At 37.6% G+C, this 23,757-nt stretch overlaps 1 long non-coding RNA gene across 4 annotated transcripts in view; it reads right to left on the bottom strand.

Moving 5' to 3' along the window:
- The window catches only part of LOC116565489, a 324,301-nt gene that overhangs the window by 19,004 nt on the left and 281,540 nt on the right, over positions 1 to 23,757 (bottom strand). The window contains exon 4 of one of the 4 annotated variants that reach the window (XR_004275460.1): positions 21,264 to 21,335. The exons of 2 other annotated variants lie outside the window; for them this stretch is intronic. This is a non-coding gene — a long non-coding RNA (uncharacterized LOC116565489). Of the gene's footprint in view, positions 1 to 21,263; positions 21,336 to 23,757 lie in introns of those variants that run through there. One more of the 4 variants, XR_004275459.1, reaches the window with a different exon arrangement.

The following is a 23,757-nucleotide window of genomic DNA, read 5'->3' as shown; positions in this document are numbered from 1 at the left end:
TTATCTCCAAATAAAAGTAAATAGGGGAAAATAATAATATTGACATAGAAAATCCAAATATTCCTTTTTCATCTGCAACTTGAGAGAACCCTAATATCTGCCACCAAAAGTAAAGCATACAAGGTGGTATGTAATGATAACTTAGATACTGGTCGGTGTGTCAGTTGGCCATTCTTGCTGACCAAGATTGTCTGTAGAGCTCATATTGTAAATGAGGAATGGAAACACGAATAGGTAGCTGATCATCTCAGTGACTACAGGAACTGTGCAAAGATCGTGAAAGCTTTGTTGGGAGAAGCATGATGAAAAAAGTTTCAAGCCAGAACTCATATGGAAACAAGAGTGAATGGGCAATTATTCTCTGGAGTGATTTTAAAATGTCTTAGTGTGAATTCTTTTGAAGGATGAACCTCTATGTGCGGCTTACCCTAGGTCAGAGATTCATATAATCATGAGTGCATATAAATTACCCAGGGATCTTGTTAAGATACAGAGTCTCATCTAGTAGGTCTGGGGTAGGCCCTAAGATTTTGCGTCTCTTAAAAAGCTCCTATGCAATGCTGATGCTGTTGGCCTTAGGAACACACTTTGCGTAGCAAGGTCCTAAGGTATAGAAAATCAAGAAAAATCTTTATTCCACTGAAATTGGAATTTTCCTGTCTTTGGCCTCTGGAAAATGGGTGGTAAATTAAAGAAGATTCATGGGAGGAAGACAGGATGGGTTGTGGAGGCGGTACAAGATCATACACTTTTTGTAGGCCATAACTTATTCTCCTTTTCCCCACCAGGGAAACGCTATAGAATTGGTTCTTTTTGTTTTCAGCTTTTCTTGTCTTAGCCCCTAACGTACCCCTTTAACATATTTACCCTATCAAAAATCCCTTTGATCTTCAAGTGAACCTGGTTTTATCCCATTAAAAATGTTGAAGCAGGAACCAAAGTTGCATTTAGTTTGTGTTCCATACCTTCTTGGAATTGGCTTATTGTGTACCTAGGCCTAAGATGAGGTATATAAAGAGGTGAGTTTGATTCCACTGTCTTTGATGATAAAGCATATTTGACAGTCTATGAAATGGCATTGTCCAACTTTCCCAAAGACATAGCATCCTTGTGAGCTAGTTGTAACCACTGTAAAAGGTAAAAACAATGCCTAAGGGACAAGTCAGAAACCTACACTGACCCCTTGAAGAAGTTGCAGATCTGTAGGCAATGAATCAATCAGCAACACTCACTGAACACCTACTACATGCCTTGCATTATGGTAGAGACTGTGAGAATATAGGAAAACAAGGACTCTGGATCTAGAGGTGACAAAGATGAAAGGCAAAAATCAATATGTGAAGCAATAACATTGTGATCAGTAGGGGTGGACTCACTATCTCACATTGGCTCTACACTATACACCACATACATAAATGACATTTCAACACTGATTTACAACTTCAGATATAAACAATTTATCCTCAACTAATGATCTTAAAACTTACTCCATTTTTTGCCATTTTACTTGGTTGTGAGTTATCTCCGCTATCCCAACCTTAGATTGCTCTTTCAGCCATGTTAGTTTTCTATCCACTCATTCTGGTTCAGCCTACCTTAACTAATTCTGTTCCCTCAATCTCAGCCCATTGCGGGGTCAGGGCTCCTACAAGGTAGACCCAAGGGCCATGGTACACTGAATAGATGTGATATTTTAGTTGTGCCTTAAAGAAAAAGTCAGGATTTGTCAAGTAAAAAAGTTGAGGAAAACATTTATGGTGGTTTTCAAGCAGTAATAAAAGTAAGGAATATGGTGGAAAGACACGTAACAATATGAGATCTATGCCAAGAAATACTGGGAATAAGCTTGAAAAGCCAGTTACAAAGACCTGTGATGTGCATCCTCCTTCAGTAGAATGATACAAATTACTCTTCCATATGTTTTAAGACCTTGAATACAATTCAGCTTGCACTGAAGCCTGGTGCAAGATGAACCTTTGATCTGACTGGCACCAGTAATTCTTTGAAGTAAATGTGACCCTTACTTTATGTCCTGAAGATTATTAAGAACCCGAAGGTCCTAGTTATTTTCCAACCTTAAAACTTTCCTTAGGCATTCCACTAAATACATTGGTCTTAATGTGGTATTAGGCACATTTGGGACAGATAAACAGACATTCAAAAAATAAATAAATAGCTCAGTAAATATTTTACTAGAATATTACAATTTTGGTCACAGAGCCTCATATGCTTTTTGACCTTTGCTTACTTTCTTAAAATACCACTAAGACCACCAACACTCTCAAGATAAGTGATCGATAGTTTCACAAGATTCAAATTTAGAGTGGACCACTAAAATGTCATGCTGTTCAATATACCAGGCCAAAATAAACCCAGAATATTTGGTTCATATGGAAACAACAACAAAAAAAGACAAACAGAAAAATCCATGCAGTGACCCATGGAGAGCTGACACATGTGCTGATGCTCTATACCCATCAAAATGATTGAGGGGAACTCCCAGGTTGATCCTATACATAGTTCATCAGAAGCCACATCTGTTCTCTTTTGCCAACATGTAACTGTGCTGTGTCTTAATCAGCTGTCTCAAGATTTTAAGTCCCTTTTGTCCTTTCCCAGTATAAATAGCAAGGCAAGGCCTTTTGATTTTACTTTGGAACACTCTCAAAACCCAACAGGTGTTGGCCTTTGCTGACCTCTGGGGGCCTTTCCCCTCTTTGAGAAGAGACTGTCTGCTCTTCCCCAAAGGGATAGCCCCACCAGACAACACCACAGGGTGACAGCTGGCATCGCCTCACAACACATGCCAGCAAGGAGGAGAGCTCAGGAGCAACAGCCAAAAATATTCAGCAGCAGCCCCTCCTCCTTGTAAACCACCCATTGGGGTAAAAAGGGAAAACAGAATTGCTGAGAATCTTACGTTTCTTAGAAATGCAATTACCACAAATGTAAACGATATGGGAAGTTACAGGCTTACAGGCTGCCATCAAGAAAAACTAGTTACTTAGAGGTGAAGGCAATGTCTTTGGAACATGGTAAATGAAAACGCAAATGAAAGTTGTTCAAAAAAGGATTCTCAGGGAGGGGATGAGAATGGTGATACTGCAGAGCTTTTTTTTTGTGAGGTTTTAGGCCCTCAAGTTAGGGTTGCTAGATTATGCAAATAAAAATAGAGAATGTCTATTAAATTTAAATTTCAGGTAAATTAACAAAGTTTTTTGGGTCAATATATCCTATGTAATATTTAGGACAAATTTATACTAAAAAGTTACTTGTTGTGTTACCTGAAATGAAAATTTAACTAGATGATTTGTATTTGTCTGATGATGTGCCTTGAAATCTAACAATCTGTTTATTTTTCTGATTTCTGATTGTTCTCCTCTCGAGACCAATAGTGACACCTCCATGCAAAATGAAACTTTATTCCAAGCTTTTGAGATAAATGGGAAAGAAACCTCAGCCATAGAGTCTCAATTGTATAACTGAAATGGACTCTCTGTATAATGCTGCTCACTTCTTTCTGCGCACTCCAATTTTCATATAAATTTAAAGAACGTGTCTTTTGTTTTAGATTATTGTATAATTAACTTATTTGTCTGAAGAAATGAGACAAGTATATTAAATAAAATTTAATTTAATTTGACTAAGAGTTGTCCCATGCTGAGCCAGGCATGATCCGGAAAAGGAGGGGCTGGTGATGTGGTCTGTCAGGAATGTTCTGCTTATTCTGCCTCTGATGGGCTACATGCAAAACAAATTTCAAAAAGATCAACGTGGCTTGCCATTCAGCAGAGTTAAACAAATACTTATGCAATGCTTGCTAGGTACCATTTTCTGGATCAGACACTGAAGATGTAGAAATGTTTAAACCATTGCCTCCACATGCTGACTCTCTGATAGGTGATATATAATGGAGAAAAGATTAATTTTATTTGGTAGCATCAAGGAAGGCTTCACAGACGTGATGGAAACAGAAAATCTCCCTTTTAGAAAAAGTGCATCAGGGGCAAGAAATTTTGGGAAGATGTAAAAGGTATCCTATTACCTTGGGATTTTCCCAGACTTGCTGGTCATCCAATGAGTGTTTGTGGGATTACTTGCTTCATTCTGTAGGACTCACCATTGTATTTAGTGCATGTTAATAGTATTTATTGGTAAATTTTAAAAAGTTAACCAAGTTACCATTACAGGTCAAGAATCCATACAAGGCACTGGAGGTCTGTGAACCTCTTGAGATTATATATACAAATTTATGTGTGCAGATAATGTGACTTCTTCTAAGAAAGTGGGGCTTATAGTTTTTTTAATTACCAGTATTCTACAGCCTTTCAAAGGTTAAAAATCTCTGTCATCTGGAAATCAGAATGTTCATCAAAATGACATTATATAATCATTAAATACACAGTAAGAATCAACTTTCTGCAAAGACATGATACAAGCTTTGGAGAACAAAACAAGGAGAGGCATTAGGCTTGTGTAAAAGTATCAGTCTTGGAGGAAAACGGTGGGAATGCATGTGATTGAAGTAATTAATTATTATAGAATCATAGTACTGAAGGGGCACTGAGAGATTTCTATTTTATTAACACTGATCTTCCATTTACCAGTGAGGATCTCCTTGTCTCCATGGGTCTCACCTAGATGATTTGACAATTGTCTCAACATTTCCTCCATGTATAATATTTATACTTATAAACATTGATTCATGAAACCAAGGCATAATAAAATTCAGAGCAGTTCCCCAAATATATTCAAATCTACCCATTCTCCTACTTTGAGTTTTTCCATTTCTTTGGAATCTGTTTCTAAGAGGGGAATATTTATTGATTATTCTGTCATTACGACAATTCTATGAGGCCTAGTTTCTAAATTCCCATTTTACCCATGAAGACACTGAGACTCAACAAAGCTAAGTTACTTATCTAAGTCAGGAAAGCTAGAAAGGGTGTTCTGAATGTTGGTTATCAAAGAGAATGGAAGGAGGTCAGTATGCAATTAAGTGAAGGGATCCAGTCTGAACAGAGGACTTGAATTGAATTGTGTTACATTTGATTATTCTGCTTACCTGCTCTCTGGATTTGCAAGACCATCATTATTTCCATGATAAACTTATTGGGAATTTTCTGCTTTTAATATTTTTTATTCCAAATACAAATACGTTATTGAATGCAAATGTTATAATTCAACGTAATATAATTTTATGTACAATGTAACAATGGATTATATTACCATGCTTCCTGGGCTTCATATAGTTGACAAGATAATGACTCCATGCAGCCAAGTGAATCAAAGAGGAAGTGATTTTATTCTGCTTACATAGTGTAGTTTAGACTGAAACACAATTAGCAAACAAAGATAAAACCAAGCATTTACCCATTAGATATTTTAAATTTTTAACTATTAGGTTGAAGAGTAGGTCCCTGTGACAGACACCACTAACACCAAATTTCTATGAGCTTCTTTGTATTACCCACCTCCCTTGCAGTTAAAGTAGGGCCACATGCCTAGCGCTGGTAAATGTAATGTGTTGTTTCTAGATTGAGGCACTTAAGAGCCACAGTACCAACCTCCATCCCTTTCATCTCCTAGTCTGTTAACTTTGGAGGCCAGACGTTTCAAATGACATAGCTAGGAGGTACAGAAGGACTAACCATCCCACACTGGGTATTCCATGAGTGAGAAGCAAGCATTCAGTATGTTCAGTCTCTGAGAGTTTGAGGGGTTAGTCTACTGTAGCTACGCTCAAAGTGTAAAAACTAACAATGTCAGCATCTTTTGGAAATGTGTTAGAAATGCAGAATCTATTTCTCGATCCTGAATACTAACGATCGATCTCGATACTAACCAGACTCTATATTTTAACAATATTCCTGGATGAATAATATGCATATTAATTAAAGAAGCTCTATTTTAAACTACATTTGCAATTCTGGTAATTTGGAATGATAGTAATGATATTCAGAGAATTCCAAACCTGATTTGTATGAAAGGTAATAGCTTCGATTTTCAAAAACACAGACATCTGTGACCTACTGCAGAAGAGTTTCTGGAAGCCTAGAAATTTCTACTAAAATTTCCTAGTGATTCTGATAAGTGGCTAAATTTAAATCTTTGTCGTTTCCAACTGGGACTACAGATAGATACACAGGGTCACCTTAAATTTTGCTACTTTAGAATAATTATGAATTACATAAATCATCAAAACTTAGTGAACAAATATTCTGTAAAGAGTTCCTAGTTCTTACATACAGAGTCAATGGAATTAACGTTTATGTCACTTGTTATCTAATTTGGGGGTGCAAAGTGATCCTCAACTTTTATTAGCATGAGAAACTTGGGGGGAACAGAAAATCTGAACAGGGAGGGTTGCAGAATGCATTGCCTTGATTTTCACTGCTTTTTCCAGCTAGCTGTGTTGCTTTAGTTCTTTCCGAGCTAAACGTATTTTTGAGTTTTAAAGAGCCTGTAGCTGTCTTCATTTAGCAGTTTCCTTATTAGAATGAGGCAGTTCCATATCCTTTTGCAGACAGACATCAAAATACTGGCTCTTCCCTTCTTTATTTCTGACTTTCTCCCCTGTGAGTCAAACCACAGTGAAAAAGGATTGTCACACAGTAAGCTCACTACCAAAGAATGGAGAGCACCTGGCTGTCTTATGAAAAGTCAGTTAGAGTTCCTCTTTTTAAGATTCTCACTGGGATGGTTTTTATTTTGTGTATAATTTGTTTAAAAAATCCTTTCTGTCTATTTTGAACTGGATCAGCAGCTTTCGGCTCCTTTTAGAAACCCCTTGGCTCCTTGCCTTTTCTCTCTGAATGCCTGTTAAGCAGGTAACACAATAGAAAAATTTTTAAACATGGTTTTGCAGGGTTGTTTTCTCATAACAACTCCAATTTTAAATTACAAAAAAAAAAAATCTCATTTTTTATTAACATGCTAAGTCAAAGACAATATTCAGCTGACACAGCTGAGTGGGCCTGATTCCACGGAAATTCCCAGCCGTGGGTAAAATAAAGTATTTCCAACAAAGACCTAAGCAAGGTTCAACCTCTAATGAAGAAATGCCATTTATTCAAGGACTTAAAAAACAGGGAACGTGGCTGTAAAGGGGAGGGGGGTGGCAGAAGTCACCAGGGATTGTAGGAACTTGGGCATCAAGAGAAGGAAAAGGGGAATAGATAGGGTAAGATGCAGGAGATGGCAAAAAACATATCCTGGGGAGGAAAGATGGAGACAATGAGGGAGGCAATGTTGAAAGTAAGGCAGTTTTTCACAGTTTAAGGAGCAAATCTTTCTCAATGAAACAAAGACAACGCCCCCCCCAACAAAAACTCTATGAATTTGTTGTTCAGTACTCACAAGAGTAGATATACACAAATCAAACTGAATTGAAGATAAAAATGTGTTTCAGTTCAAAGAATTGGTTAGTCATTGGCTAGTATGTGTGTGGTGTTAACAGGTTTACATGTAGATAGTCTCTTAAATAGTCATTTCCTCCTCCTACACAGGATAATCAGGCTGGTTGAATGTATGAAATATTTAATGAAGAGAGTTGTGAAGTAATGTTTCTCTCTCTCATGACTTTTGGGTTTTATTACCATTTCAGCTGTGAATCTTCTCTGATTTAGGATTATCTTAACCTGAGGATGCCTTTTGGCTATGTTTTTGTCTCTTTCTTTAAACTACTTTCTCTCATTCTTCCCTGCCCCCCAGTCTGTACTTTCCCTTCACGTTATCTGCTTCTCCCTGGAGGCAATATTCCTTGCCTCCTTCGAATGTATTTTAAAGGGCTAATCCAGAGCTGCCACCTAGTGCTTCTGTTTAAGGCTTTAGAAGGGCTTGATAGTTTTGCAAGAGAATATGTGTATCTGAACTCCCTCCATGAGCAATTTTGAATTCCTGGGAACTGCGTATGAAGTGAACAGTGAGTCCCATGAGTCATGAAGGGCAGATACCAAATAGTTCTTCCCACTCAAAGGGACACCTAGGTTAGAAGCTCCAAAACAGGATTCATCAGTGCCTGGAAGCTACTAAGAGAAATGAGAGAGACCATAAGGTTGAGATTCCAGAAAGTTTGATTCTCAGAAGGAATCATGGCCACACTTTTATAAGAAAAGTGGCAAGCTAACCAGGAAATCCAAGGTGGTAATGCATGTCTGACTTGCCTAATACATTAGCTAAAATGGATCACAGCAGTCTTAGTTTCCAGTTCTCGTAAAGAGAAGGAAAGAAAGATGGAGAAGAAAAAAATAATATAAAAAATCATGACAAAAGTTATCTGCTTAGAAAAGTGTTAGTATAGCAGGCTTTCCAATCGTTGAAGTCCCGTTTACAAAGTTAGCCTTTGCCTAAAGCATGGAAACACGGATTTTTGAAAGATTCCTATCATTTCTGATAAGAAAGCCTCATTGTGCCTAAACTGTGCAAATAACATAATTTATGTTGAATGCCTGTGTGCCTTCTGGGAGTGTGGAATTTAATATGTGTTTAGTAGACGGAGCCTAAGTAATCAGCTCCAGGTAAAAACTTTGGGTGCTAAATAGTTAATGAATTTTCCTGATAGACAACATTTCATAATTTGTTGGTAGAGGAATTTGGTGTATCAAGTATCATTCTACCGGGAGGAGGAGACTTTTGGAAGCCTGAATCTGGTTTTCTCTGGACCTCATGCACCTTTTCCCTTGGCTGATATTTTTGTATCCTTCTGCAATAAAGCATAGCCATGAGTACAACTCTATGCTGCGTCCTGTGAGTCCTAGCAAGTTACTTAACCTGGCTGTGATACTGGGAACCCATGATATTTCTCCTTTCTGCCATTATTTAGTAATTTCAATTTTTAAAATAATAAGATGATTTTATGAACCACTCAAAAGAAATTCATATTCATCTTTTCTGTACTCACTAACTTTGAGTTTTGCTTGGAAAATGAGATTAAAATAAATGTTATTTTGAAATGTTTGGCAGGTGAGGCCAATGAGATATGCTAACATTCCTTATATATAAATAATTAGACAACCAAAATGTAGAAAATGAAGTGTCAAGTGAGAAGCAGTTTGGAACAGAATAAAAAACTTGAGTGTGAGGTTTGACTTCACCATTTCGTTGCCCTGTAACTTTGCAAAAGTTCACTTTTCTGAACTTGAGTTAAAAAAACAACATAAAAGGGGACGTTTATACTCGCTTGTGAATATTGTTCACAAGCTATAATTCATACTCATTGTGAATATAAATTGAATCCTGAGTATTTATTTAGATTCCACAAAGGCAAAAAATATGTTCTTCTCCATGTTGGGCTGGAATTAGAGACAATGAAAACATTGCTTTGGTATTTAATTGCAATAACGAGTATCATACCACATTTTTTTGTACAATGATGTATCACAGTTATCTCAGATTGATTTATTGCTTTGTCGTGAAACTCGTTTTTCATTGATTTTTTCCCCCCTCAGTGCTCTTTTTTACCAATTGATTGATTTGATTGTTAGAGCTTCAGCTACATCTCTGAAGATGGATTAGAATAATTATTGCAGTCTGCTGTTTAATCATTCTGCCACACAATTACTGCTGGTATGTGCTCTTCACTAACTTTATTAGCTGTAGTAATTGTAGTTGAGTTTAATAATTTCATAAGATACTTAGAATTGATAACTTGGTCATTATTAAGGGGGCACTTTTATGGAACCTGCAGGCTCCTGAACAAGTGAGCAGCTCATACTTATTTCTCCTTTTGGTTGCCTCTTAAGAAGTACTTGAACATTACACCTCCCATTCAATTACAGTCATAAATGCCCAACCTAGAGAGGTAGAACAAGGCATTCCATAGCTCAGAGAATGCCAATTGTTTAGGAATCTGAGCCTGAAAGAGGGTAATACATTTTCCTTGATTGCCACTATCCCCAAGCCTGGGAATAGTATGTGGCTATGCTGCAGAGGAAGAAAATCATATTGTTGTTTGTTAATTGTGTATTATAATTTTTTTTGATATGTCTGTAAAGATCTTTTCCCAAGGTTGCTTTTTCTCTGATATCTACATAAGCCGAGCAGGGTAATCTTCTTAAGTAGAACACAAAGTTTTAGCAGTGTGAGGTGAAGCATCCTTTTCTACCTTCCGTTTGTTACACTGAGCTGGGTGAATTCTTTCTAACACCTCTGGACTCTGAGCTGAACTTGCCCCCTCTACCTCCTTGAGAAGGAGTGTGGGGCCAGGGACCAGGACAAATGCTAGGAGCTGCTCTGGAATGATCGAAACTTATTTCAAAACTCAAGATGTGGGCTCATTCCCAATTCAACTGCACATGTAATTATTTATTCAATGTATTGCTTTCCACACATCGAAGACAGCCACGCTTATTTGTAGTGTTTGAGATTATTATAAAAGAGCATTGCTCTAATGTTAAGTTACATTAATAATCTGCTGTATCAGAGTTGCCTACACTGGAAGCAAAACACTTTGGAAGCTAATTCTGATTTCCTCTTTTGTTTTCTACTTTAATCACAATTATACTAGTCACTAAATCATTTGTGAAAAAAAATGGGTTTTTAAAAAGCATTTGCTTTTAAATAATTATTTCCACCATCATTTCTTTTTTTTTCCTATTTTTCTCTCTGTCACACACACACACAAACACACACACCATTGACTGCATTACTTGTTCTGATTATCTCATATGTCAATATCTTCAATTTTGGAGTTTAAAATTTGAACAAATGATAATCTGCATGTCTTGAGGAAGATAACTCTCCATACTTGTTTTGAAATTCAGAAATGTACAGTTTCCCTCCCATTTTTGTTTGTTTCTTCATTGAGCTATAGGAAAAAAATTGGAATGTAGAGGTTTATATAAAAATATAATCCAAAGAGAATAGGGGTTAGCATTCCATAGTGCCAAATCCGTTTTTAGCCAAAAGGAACTTTACTGAGAGGGGCCTCTAACCTCATAACTCTTAGAAAGAATTTTAACCCTCCTAAGTTGGTTTAATCAAGCATGCTTGCCTTTTTAAAAAGGTGCCTTTAACCCACTTTGTCTTAGGAGAAATTCTAACTTCCCTAAGTTAGGGCCTGTAGCCCAATTCCATCCTTTTCCTGGGTACCCCACAACTTACCCAAAGTTAGCCAATTGGTGTTTCAGTATATTTCCTTTGGGTCAGGGATCTCCTCAGTATTATCCCTTTGGGGTTCACCAGGAAGATGTTACCAGAAATAAATCTGGATTCAGACCCCAAGAGAGGGTTCTTGGATCTCATGCAAGAAAGAATTCAGGGTGAGTCCACAGAGTAAAGTGAAAGCAAGTTTATTAAGAAGGTAAAGGAATAGAGAGACTGGTTACCCCATAGGCAAGGCAACCAGAGACATAGCTTCTTGTGTCAGAGACAGCAGATTGAAATAATCATTCATTCTCCATACATATTCTGATTGCATAAAGTTCCTACTATCTTGCAACTTACAATCTTGTGGGAAAAATAGATCAGCAGATTCAAAGTTGAGTCTTTTGTAAGGATAACCTTAGGGGTATGCATGGGATATTATGCACAAACGTATAAAAAGAACATAGGCTGTGGTGGTGACACTAGTAGTATGAGGCTGGAATGGGTTTTAGAAAAGGTTTCTTGAGGTAGTGGCATTTGAGCTGACTCTTGAATGAGAAATAGGAACAGTCCAGCTAAGAGAAAACGGAAGGCCCTCCAGGCAGAGAGAATAGCATACTCTAAGGCCCTGAGGCAAAGGAGACTGTGGAACTTTGAGAAAATTACAAGTCATGTGTTGTGACTGTAAGGGCTGCATTTGGCATGGAGGGAGAATACAGTAGGTAGGACATGATGAAAAAAGATAGAGAGGAGGCCAGGAGCCAGGCTAAATAAAAAGGCTCTTGAAAGTTTCAGTTCTACTGCATCCTTTTTCTCAGATCATACTGTCTCTTTAGCTCAGTCCAATCTGTACTCTAATTTGTTCACACAATCCACTATTTCTAAGGATGCTTATTACCTCCACTATATCCAAGGGGTATTTTCTAGACCCTTGTCTTATTTGGCCTCTCAGAAGAGTTTGACACAGCTGACCACTCTCCTTGAAATGCTCTCTTAATTAAGCCTCTCTGCTACCACGCAATGACTCTGACTGCAACTCAGGTTTCCTTATAAGTCCATACTACTTTACCCAATTTTTAAATGTTGGATTTCTTCAAGGTTGGAAACCGAGTTTCTCTTATTTTCTGACTTTACTCTATCGTCCTCCATTTAAATCGGGCACTTCTGCCTTATACTTTCATAACATTAAAGCTTTTTCATCACAACATTCTTGTTTGTAATTTTGAACAGAATCAACGATAACAAATTACCCACCATTCCCTCAATGTTTGGGTTAGTGTACACACTCATTACATATTGGCTGAATAATTAAATGAATAAATTGTACAATAGTGGAGAAGAAATATTGAGGCAACTCAATTTGATCATATTTGCATGGCTATAATGTGGTGAATAAATGAGAGAAAGACATGATTGGAGGCAATTAGAAAGCTGTTGTAATAACCCAAGTGAGAAACATGAGGATCCAAACTAAAGAAGCAGCTGTGGAGGGGGAGAAAGGAAACATATTTGAGAAATATTTATGAGGTGGAATTCATAAAATCTGTTGATAAACAATGTGAGGACCAAGGGAAAGATAAGAATTATACGTAAGTTTACAGCTTAGGTGGTTATACAATTCAGTGACATAGATGCTATATGGGAGAGGAAGCTGGGCATAGATAAATATTATAAATTTTGATTTAGAGATACATTAATTTTGAGATCCATATAGTGGACACATGCCCAGATTTGTGGTATGTGGGTCTGGCACTGATATGGTTTGGCTGTGTTCCTACCCGAATCTCATCTTGAATTGTAGCTTTCATAATCCCCACATGTTGTGGGAGGGATCCAGTGGGAGATACTTGAATCATGGGAGCTGTTTCCCCCATACTGCTCTCATGGTAGTGAATAAGTCTCCCGAGATCTGATGGTTTTATAAGTGGAAACCCCTTTCCCTTGGTTCTCATTCTCTCTCACCTGCCACCAATGTAAGATGTGACTTTCACCTTCTGCTATGATTGTGAGGCCTCCCCAGCCATGTGGAACTGAGTCCATTAAACATCTTTTCTTTATTAATTACTCAGTCTTGGGTATGTTTTTACCAGCAACATGAAAATGGACTGACACAGACACTCAGCAGAGGAAACTGTAGATACAAATTTATTATTAGGAGAAATGTGGATTTGTATTCACCTTTCCCTTCCACTTATTTTTTTCTTTTGTTGTCCCAAATCAAATATCAAATAGTTGAAATATAAACAAATTTATTCATTTTTCTCTTCATTTCAGAAAGGAATTGAGGCAACAGTACAGGCCTTAATTAAATGCACTCTGGTGGAAGGGAACTTTTGATACCAACTGCCATGCCTTGCATGTTTATCCCCTCCAAAACTCATGTTGAAATTTAACTGCCATTGCGGTGGCATTTGGAAGTGAGATCTTTAAGAGATGTTTAGGTCTTGAGGCCTCTGCCTTCATGAATGGACAAATACCATTATCGTGAGAGTCGGTTTGTTATTGTAAAAAAGGGTTTGTTATTGTGGGAGTGGATTTTCTTCCTCTTCCTCTTTCTCCCTCTCTCTGTCTTACCCTCTTATTGCCCTTCAGACATAGGATGACTTACACTGTGTTATAATGCAGTAAGAAGGCCCTCACCAGATGCTGGCTCCTTGGTCTTGGGCTTCCCATTCTCTAGATCTATGATAAATAAATTTCTATTTATTATAAATTGCCCAGTCTGTGGCATTCTCTTACTGCATTACAAAATGGACTAAGACATTAACCTTGTTAGAAAAAATCCAATATGGCCTCCTTTTTTGCCATGAAAATACATAGTTTTATAGTGGATGTACATTATACAGTAAGAAGTTCAGCCTCAAGTAGGCTTGTTAAGATTTGGCTGGAAAAGGTTTATTAATATAACATATGGAGGTATTTTTAAAATATAGTATCATAAAGCTATATTCGTAACTGGGGTTTTGCAGTTTTAGCATTTGGCTATTATGGGGTGGCAGTAATGAACTCTGATTTGGGCTGTGAGAGAATTAGCTAAAAGAAGAAAAAAAGCAAGGTCATAATTTTCTGCTGATATAAGCTCTCTCTACATTCTAGTAAGATAAACAAGGCTTATTGGGTCTAGGTATATCTGTAAAGTGCTATGGTTGTTTTATAGTCTTAATAAGTAGAATTCAAAATGAACTTAAACAGAAATTTTTAGATCTTCTAATCATCCAGAAATTCTTGCCTAAACTCTTCAAGGCAGGATGGTTTTGAATCATTATATATCTACACAATGACTTTGTTTTCTCCTCATATCCAGCTCTTGAGAATGTAACAGCCCAAGGTCTCCTAGTTTATCTAGTTTTCTCGTGTTATGGGTTGAATTATATACCCCACAAAAGAGACCTTGAAAAGTCTTAACCATCAGTACTTGTGTGTATGATCTTATGTTGAAATAAAGTCTTTGCCTATATTATCAAATCAAGATAAGGTCATTACAGTGGAGTCTAATTCAACATGACTGATCTCTTCATAAGAAGAGGAAAATATCATGTGAAGACAAAAACACCCAGAAAAAGTGCCATGCAATAAAGGCAGGGACTGAAGTAATGCACCTGAAACCAAAGAACACCAAAGATTGATAGTCACCACCCGAAGCTAGAAAGAAGCAAAGATGTTCTTAAAGGGAGCATGGCCCTGCTGATACCTTGATTTTAGACTTCAAACTTCTAGAACTGTGAGAGTATAAATTTATATTCTTGTAAGCCATCCAGCTGTGTCACTTTCTTATGGTAACCCTAGGAATCTAATACAGCATGTGAAGAAAAGATTGTCATTTGACAGCCAAAAGGGCAAGAGGTAGGACATTATAGGAATCTCCCAAAATATTCTACCTCTCATTTTTTCTTAACTCTTGGGAAGAATAGATGCATTACCCTTTAAGGCATTATAAAACCTTGTATTCGACTATTATTCAAGGCAATAATATGAAATGAGGCGCATGGTATTTATTTGACCAGGCAATATCCTGAAATGGATAAAATGATGATTTTCAGTGTGACATAGACTGGTGTCCCTAGCTTCAAATTAAGGATACTTTTACTCTAAGAGCTTGGAACCTGCCCTACAAAGGTTTAGTTGATATCTAATTTATATAACGTATTACCTTGGTTGTCAGATTTGCTTAATTTCTGAAGAAAAGGCCTCTTCATCCTATATGGGAACACTTTGTTTGATTGTGCTTTGTTTTACTACACTTAGCAGATATTTTGTTGTGTGTTTTTTTTTAACTTAAAGTTTGTGACAACCCTGTACTAAGCAAGTCTTTCTGTGCCATTTTGCACTAGGATGTGCTTACTTCATTTCTCTGTGTCACATGTTAGTAATTCTCACAGTATTGTAAACTACATCATCATCATCATTATCATCATCAGTATAGTGATCTGTTATCAGTGATCTTTCATGTTACAATCCTAATTATTTTGGGGCACAGGGAACCATGCCCATGTAAGATGGTGAACCTAATCAATGCATGTTGGGTATTCTGACTGCTCCAATGGCAGGCCATTCCCCACTCTTCCTTTCCTTGGGCCTCCCTATTCCCTGAGACAGAACAATGCTAAAATTAAGCCAATTAATAACCCTATAGTGGCTTCTAAGTGTTGAAGTGAAAGAAAGAGTCACACTTCTGTCACTTTAATTCAAAAGGTAGAAATGATTAAGCTTAGTGAGGAAGGCATGTTGAAAGCTGAGATAGGTTTCTTGCACCAAAAAGAGCCAGGTTGTAAATTCAAAGGAAATGTTCTTGAAAGAAATTGAAAGCACTACTCCAGTGAACACAGAAATGATAAAGTGAAACAGTCTTAATACTAATATAAAGAATTCACAATATCCCTTAATCCAAAGCAAAATCCTAACTCTAATTGTATGAAGGCCGAGAGAAATGAGGAAACTGCAGAAGAAATGTTTGAAGCTAGCAGATGTTGGTTCATCAGGTTTATGGAAAGAAGCCATCTCCATATGAACATACAGAGAAAGCAGCAAGTTACACAGAAGATATCACTAAGATACTTGTTGAATATGGCTGCACTAAACAACAGATTTTCAATATTGACAAAACAGCCTTCTATTAGAGGAAGATGTCATCTAGGATTTTCATGGCTAGAGAGAAGTTAATGTCTGGCTTCAATGCTGCAAAGAATGGGATGACTGTTCTGTTAGAGCTTAATGTAGCTAGTGACTTTAAGTTGAGGCCAATGCTCATGGACCATTCCAAAAATACTAGGGCTTTTAAGAATTACGCTAAATCTACTCTACCAATGTTCTATCAATGAAACAACAAAGCCCAAGTAATAGCATATCTTTTTATGGCATGATTTGCTGAGTATTTTAAGTCCACTGTTGGGACTTACTACTTAGAAGTTTCTTTTCAAATATTACTGCTCATTGAAAATGCACCTTGTCACCTAAGCACTCTGATGGAGATATACAAGGAGATGAATAATGTTTTCATGCCAGCTAACACAGCATTTATTCTGTAGTCCATGGATCAAGGAGTAACTTTGAATTTCAAGTCCTATTATGTATGAAATACATTTTATAAAGCTATAACTGCTATAGCGACTTTTCATACGGATCCAGGCAAAGAAAATGGACCACTTAGAAAGGATTTACCATTCCATGTGCCATGAAAAACATTTTGTGATTTTCATGAGAGAAGGTGGAAATGTCACACTAACCGGCGTTTGGAAGAAGTTGGTTGTAATCCTTATGGATGACTTTGAAGGGTTCAAGACTTTAATGGAGGAAGTAACTACAAATGTGGTGGAAACAGTAAGAGAACTAAAAGTAGAAGTGGAGCCTGATGTGAATGAACTGCTGTAATCTCATGATAAAACTTGAACAAATAAGGAGTGGCTCCTTATGGGTGAGCAAAGAAAGTTATTTTTCTTGAGATGGAATTTATTCCTTGTAAAGATAATGTGAACATTGTTGAAATGTCAGTGAAGGGTTTAGAGTATTACATAAGGTTACTTGATAAAGCAGTGGCTGGGTTTGAGAGGATTGACTACAATTTTGAAAAAACTTCTACTACTGTGGATAAAATGCTGAAATTTTAGTGAAAGTATGAGTTAATCAATGCAGCAAACTTCATTCTTACCTTATTTTAACAAATTGGCACAGCTACCTCAACCTTTAGCAACCACCAACCTAATCAACGAGCAGCAATATTGAGACAAGATACTCCACCAGCAAAATGATATGGTTTGCTGAAGGCTCAGATGATTGTTAGAGTTTTTATTAGTAAGTATTCTTTAATTAGGGTACGTACATTGCTTTTTAGAGATAATGTTGCACACTTTAGACTACAGTATAGTGTAAACATAACTTTCATATGCGCTAGAAAATTTTTAAAAATGCATAACTTGCTTTAATGCCATATTTCCCTTGTTGAGATGGTCTGGAACTAATCCAGCAATATCACTGAGATTTTCCCCTACTATTATTAAAATATTAATAAAATATAAAATACATAATAATATTTTCTGTAATGTCAGATAAGATCACTCTGTTTTAGCAGATCAGAGTAAATAGTCCCAAGCTATCTAGGTTATTGGATTTAAGAATAATAATCCTGGCCTTCATGAGTTCTAATTCAAACACTAAATATAATACCTCACATGAGTACTAACAGTAGCCTTAGTTTGTTTAAGTTAAACTGACACTTGTAATTTATCACCAGTGTTATATTTTTCTTGTTTTTTTTTTTTTTTTTCAAATGTGAGAGGACATTTTTAAGAATGTTTAACAAATAGAACTAACTGGAAAAAAATAAAACCCCTGGTTCAATGGTGTCTAGTAAGGGGACAGTTACAAATGCAATACAACTTATCGAAATACAAAAGTGAACTGGCACTGCTGGCATTGTATTGAATAACTTCTGGTCTTAACTATTTACACAATTTGGAGTCTATAAAAAAAAATATACCATGTATTTGAAGGCACAATTATAATATCTATTATTGTCTCACTAGTAGCAATTCTTCCCACACAGATTTGAAAATGCTATACCATAGCTCATTAACATGAGTTTTATTTTCCTAAAGATAGAAAAGGAAATTTTTAATTCCCGTGGTGGTTTCTACTCAATCCTCTACTTTAGGTTGTTGAGTTGTTGCAGTTCAGTGGAAGGCCTACTTCCGACAGTGTCTCTTTCTTGTGCACCATGTGCCCTGGCTTCAGAAATGTCATTTAATCTTGGATGGTCTCAGAGCACTTTGGTGTAACCACCTGAAAGTCATTTAGATTTAAAGAGAAAATCTATCTTTCCATGTTATACTTTTCAGTCCTTCTACTAAAAAGGTTAAAAGTTCTATGCCTTACCCTGTGGAGTCCTCCAATTACATAGATTCATTTTTCTGAACTTGGAGTATGAAAAGCAGTTCCTCTGAGACCTCTATTGCTCGGAATAACAGCGAACTGAATAGACTGCTTTACTAGAGACTGATGTATTTTACACTCTATTTTGCTGTAGGTGCTCCATTATGCTATGTTTATACAATAATTCATACATATATGGACACATTATGTCTATATAATTAAACCCTTTAGGCCAGCTTAGGGAAGGTATACACCAATTATTATGGTTTTCATTTCAATGTATTTATGACCTTTCTTGTTTAATAGGATAGTTTGATCTCTTCTTCAGTTGTCTATATTCTCATGTAGCCTAGCTTCTTTCCCAAATACTGTTCAAGTGTATATATTTTCTAATTTTATAAATCAGAGCTCCATACTCATTGGCCTACCTATTCATACTACACCATGACAAGGTGATGTGCTTTGGATTTGTGCCCCTGCCCAAATCTCATGTCAAATTATAATCCCCAATGTTGGATGTGGGGCCTGCTGGGAGGTGATTGGATCATGGGGACTGCTTTTCCCCTTTGGTGCTGTTTTCATGATAGAGTTCTCATAATATTTGGTTGTTTAAAAGTATGTGGCAACTTCCCCTCTTTCTCTGTGTTGGCATGTGAAGACGTGCCTGTTTCCACTTCACTTTCTGCCATGACTGTAAGTTTCCTGAAGCCTCCTCAGTCATGCTTCCTGTGTAGCCTGTGGAACCATGAGTGAATTAACTCTCTTCTTTATAAGTCACCCAGTCTCAGGAATTTCTTTATAGTAGTACAAGAACAAACTAATACAGAAAATTGGTACCAGGAGTGAGACATTGCTAGAAAGATACCTGAAAATGTAAAGGCAGCTTTGGAACTGGGTAATGGGAACAGGTAGGAACAGTTTGTAGGGCTCAGAAGAAGATGGGAAAATGAGGGAAAGTTTGGAACTTCCTAGACACTTGTTGAATGGTTGTAACCAAAATGCTGATAGTGATATAGACAATGAACTCCAGGCTGAGGAGGTCTCAGATAGAGGTGAGAAACATATTGGGAACCGGTGCAAAAGTCATTTTTGCTAACTTTAGTAAAAAGTTGGTTGCATTGTGCCCCTGCTCTATGGATCTGTGAAACTTTGAACTTGAAAGTGATGATTTAGGATATATCTGGTGGAAGAAATCTTTAAGCAACAAAGCGTTCAAGGAATAGTCTGGCTGCTTCTAGCAGCCTAATGCCCATATTTATGAGCAGTTAAATGACCTGAAATTGGAGCTTATATTTAAAAAGGAAGTGGAGCATAAAGGTTGGGAAAATTTGCAGCTCAGCTATGTGGTAGAAAAGAAAAGCCCATTATCAAAGGAGCAATTCAAGCTAGCTGCAGAAATTTGCATAACTAAAAGGAATGCAAGTCCTAATAGCCAAAATAATTGGAAAAAGACCTTGGAGGCATTTCAGAGACCTCCATGGCAGCACTCTCCCCACCACAGCCTTGGAGGCCTAGGAGGAATGAATGGTTTCATGGGCTAGGCCCAAGGCCACATTGCTCTGTGCAGCCTAGGGACACTGGTCCTTGCATCGTGGCCACTCCTGCACCAGCCATGGCTAAATGGTACAGCTTGGGCCATTGCTTTAGGGGGTACAAACCAAAAGCCTTGGCAGTTTTTATGTGGAATTAAGCCCGTGGGTGCACAGAGTATAAGAGATAAGGTTTGGGAGCTGCCACCTAGATTTCAAAAGATAATACAAAAGCCTGGGTGTCCAGGCAGAAGTCTGCTGCAGGAGCAATGCCCTGATGGAGAATCTCTACTAGAGCCTTGCAGAGGGGAAATGTGGGGTTGGAGCCCCCACACAGAGTCCCCACTGAGGCACTGCCTAGTGGAGCTGTGAGGAGGCCACTGCCCTCCAGACCCCAGAATGATAGATCCACCAACAGTTTGCACCATGCACTTGGAAAAGCTGCAGACACTCTGTGCCAGCCTGAGAAAGCAGTTGTAGGGACTGAGCCCTGCAGAGCCCCTGAGGCAGAGCTACCCAAGGCCTTGAGAACCCACCCCTTGTACAAGGATGTCCTGATTGTGAGATATAGAGTCAAAAGATATTATTTTGGAGTTTCAAGATGTAGTGATTGCTCTGCTGTGTTTCAGACTGGCATGGGGCCTATACTTATACAGTACCCACATTGCATCTTGGATGTAACTAACTTGTTTTTAAGTTTACAGGCTCATAGGTTAAAGGGACAACTCTTGTCTCTGATGAGACTTGGGCTGTGAACTTTTGAGTTAAGGCTGAAATTAGTTAAAACTTTGGGGAACTATTAAGAAGAGGTGATTGTATATTACAATATGAGAAGGTCATGAGATGTGGGAAGGCCCAGGAGCAGAATGATACGGCTTGGACTTGTGTCCCTGTACAAATCTCATGTTGAATTGTAATCCCCAATGTTGGAGGTGGGGCCTGATGGTAAGTGATTGGATCATAGGGATGGATTTCACCCTTTGGTGCTGTTCTCATGATAGAGTTATTATGAGATCTGGTTATTTAAAAGTATATGGCACCTCCCCATCTCTTTTCCTTCTGCATTGGCCATGAAAAGACATGCCTGCTTCCCCTTGACCTTCTGCCATGATTGCAAGTTTCCTAAAGCCTCCCCAGCTATGCTTCCTGTACAGCCTGTGGAACTGTGAGCCAATTAGATCTCCCTCTCTCACTTTTTAAAAAAAATACATTACCAGGTCTCAGACATTACTTTATAGAAGTGTGAGAACAGACTAATACAGAAGGAGAGGACAGTACCTATCTCAAGAGACTCTGGCTCTAGTTCCCCTTTATAGGCTGAATAGCTTCTTTAATACCATAACATTAACTCTTTTTCTATGTTTTGAGAAGAATGGAAAAATAAACTATGAGTTAAGTAAGTACCATTAAGATCTATGTGCACCTTTCTGAACAATGTGCGTTCCACAGCATTACAGCAGATAGAACATGTGATATTTTCTAAGTTTCTATGATACATTTTTGTTCAAAAAATGTGAAAATTTGTATTTCAATGTTGCTAAAAGAGGAAAGAAAAAAAATCTGTCTACTTTTCCTATTTATTTATGAGATAATGGGTTTACTGTTAGTGTCATCACCACAAATTATACCTGCCTTCAGAGAGGCTATACCAACGATCAATGTACTCTCTCCCTTTGAAACACACGTCTTGTTTTGAGAAAACTCTGTAACTATTTCATACAAAGCTTAGCGGTCTAAATCTGTTCCAATATCAAAAAGAGGGGGAGAAGTATACTGAAAAAAAGGCTGGAGCCAAAGTGAATATGTAAATATAAGGTAACATTATTCAAAGTCATGATGAATAGGGAATAGAATAATACTAGACTGGTATCTAGCTCTCTTGATAGCCTAAAAGGTCTACCTCATAGCTTATTATAAAAACAAAACAAAACAAAAAAACAAGTGCAACTCAGAAAGATGAGACATCCCTACATTGGCCAGCATTTACACACATATACACTAAGCATCACCTCTCCTGATATGTCTTTCCTCTTCCTTTTAGAAATAGCAGTATCCACATGCTAATCCACATGGCTACTTTCTTCAAAACTCAAGTCGAACATCACCATCACCATAAGGCACTTTTTATATTATACTTTAAGTTCTGGGGTACATGTGCAGGTCTTGAAGGATTATTGCACAGGTACAGACATGCCATGATGGTTTGCTGACTCCATCCCCCCGTCACCTACATCAAGCATTTCTCCTAATGTTGTCCCTCCCCATTTTCCCCAGCCTCCACTGTTCCTCCCCAGGCCCCCAACAGACTCCAGTGTGTGATGTTCCCCTCCCTGTGCCCATATGTTCTCATTGTTCAACACCTGCCTATGAGTGAGAACATGCAGTGTTTGGTTTTCTGTTCTTGTGTCAGTTTGCTGAGAATGATGGTTTCCAGATTGATCCATGTCCCTACAAAGGACATGAACTCATCCTTTTTTTGGGCAGCATAGTATTCCATGGTGTATATGTGCCACATTTTCTTTATCCAGTGTGTCATTGATGGGCATTTGGGTTGGTTCCAGATCTTTGCTATTGTAAACAGTGCCTCAATGAACATACGTGTGCATGTGTCTTTATGATAGAAAAATTTATAATCCTTTGGGTATATACCCAGTAATGGAATTGCTGGGTCAAATGGAATATCTATTTCTAGATCCTTGAAGAATTGCCACACTGTCTTCCACAATGGTTGAACTAATTTACACTCCCACCAATAGTGGAAAAGTATTCCTGTTTCTCCACATCCTCTCCAGCATTTGTTGTCTCCAGATTTTTTAATGATCACCATTCTAACTGGCGTGAGATGGTATCTCAATGTGGTTTTATTTGCATTTCTCTAATGACCCGTGATGTTGAACATTTTTACATATGTTTGCTGGCCTCTGAGATGGTATCTCAATGTGGTTTTATTTGCATTTCTCTAATGACCCGTGATGTTGAACATTTTTTCATATGTTTGCTGGCCTCATAAATGTCTTCTTATGAAAAGTATCCTTCACCTACTTTTGAATGGGTTTGTTTGTTTCTTGTAGATCTGCTTTAGTTCTTTGTAGATTCTAGATATTAGCCAGATGGGTAGATTTCAAAATTTTTTTCACATTCTGTTGGTTGCTGGTTCACTCTAATGATTGTTTCTTTTCTGTGTAGAAACTCTTAAGTTTAATTAGACCCCATTTGTCTATTTTGGGTTTTGTTGCCATTGCTTTTGGTGTTTTAGTCATGAAGTCCTTGCCTATGCCTATGTCCTGAATGGTATTGCCTAGGTTTTCTTCTAAAGTTTTTATGATATTAGGTCTTATGTTTAAATCTTTAATCCATCTGGAGTTAATTTTAGTGTAGGGTTGAGGAAGGGGTCCAGTTTCTGCTTTCTGCACATGGCTAGCCAGTTTTCCCAACACCATTTATTAAACAGGGAATCTTTTCCCCATTGCTTGTTTTTGTCAGGTTTATCAAAGATCAGATGGTTCTAGATGTGTGGCATAACTTCTGAGGCCTCTGTTTTGTTCCATTGGTCTATATCTCTGTTTTGGTGTCAGTACCATGCTGTTTTGATTACTGTAGCCTTGTAGTATAGTTTGAAGTCAGGTAGCATGATGCCTCCAGCTTTGTTCTATTTGCTTAGGACAGTCTTGGCTATGTGGACTCTCTTTTGGGTCCATATGAAGTTGAAAGTGGTTTTTCCAGTTATCTGAAGAAGGTCAATGGTAGCTTGATGGGGATAGCATTGAATCTATACATT

The sequence above is a fragment of the Sapajus apella genome, unplaced genomic scaffold (genome assembly GCF_009761245.1).
Source record: "Sapajus apella isolate SASKATOON/1434 unplaced genomic scaffold, GSC_monkey_1.0 scaffold40, whole genome shotgun sequence".
Lineage (NCBI taxonomy): Eukaryota > Metazoa > Chordata > Mammalia > Primates > Cebidae > Sapajus > Sapajus apella.
The sequence above is the reverse complement of the archived record's forward strand: the minus strand, read 5'-3'. Positions and strand labels throughout refer to the sequence as shown.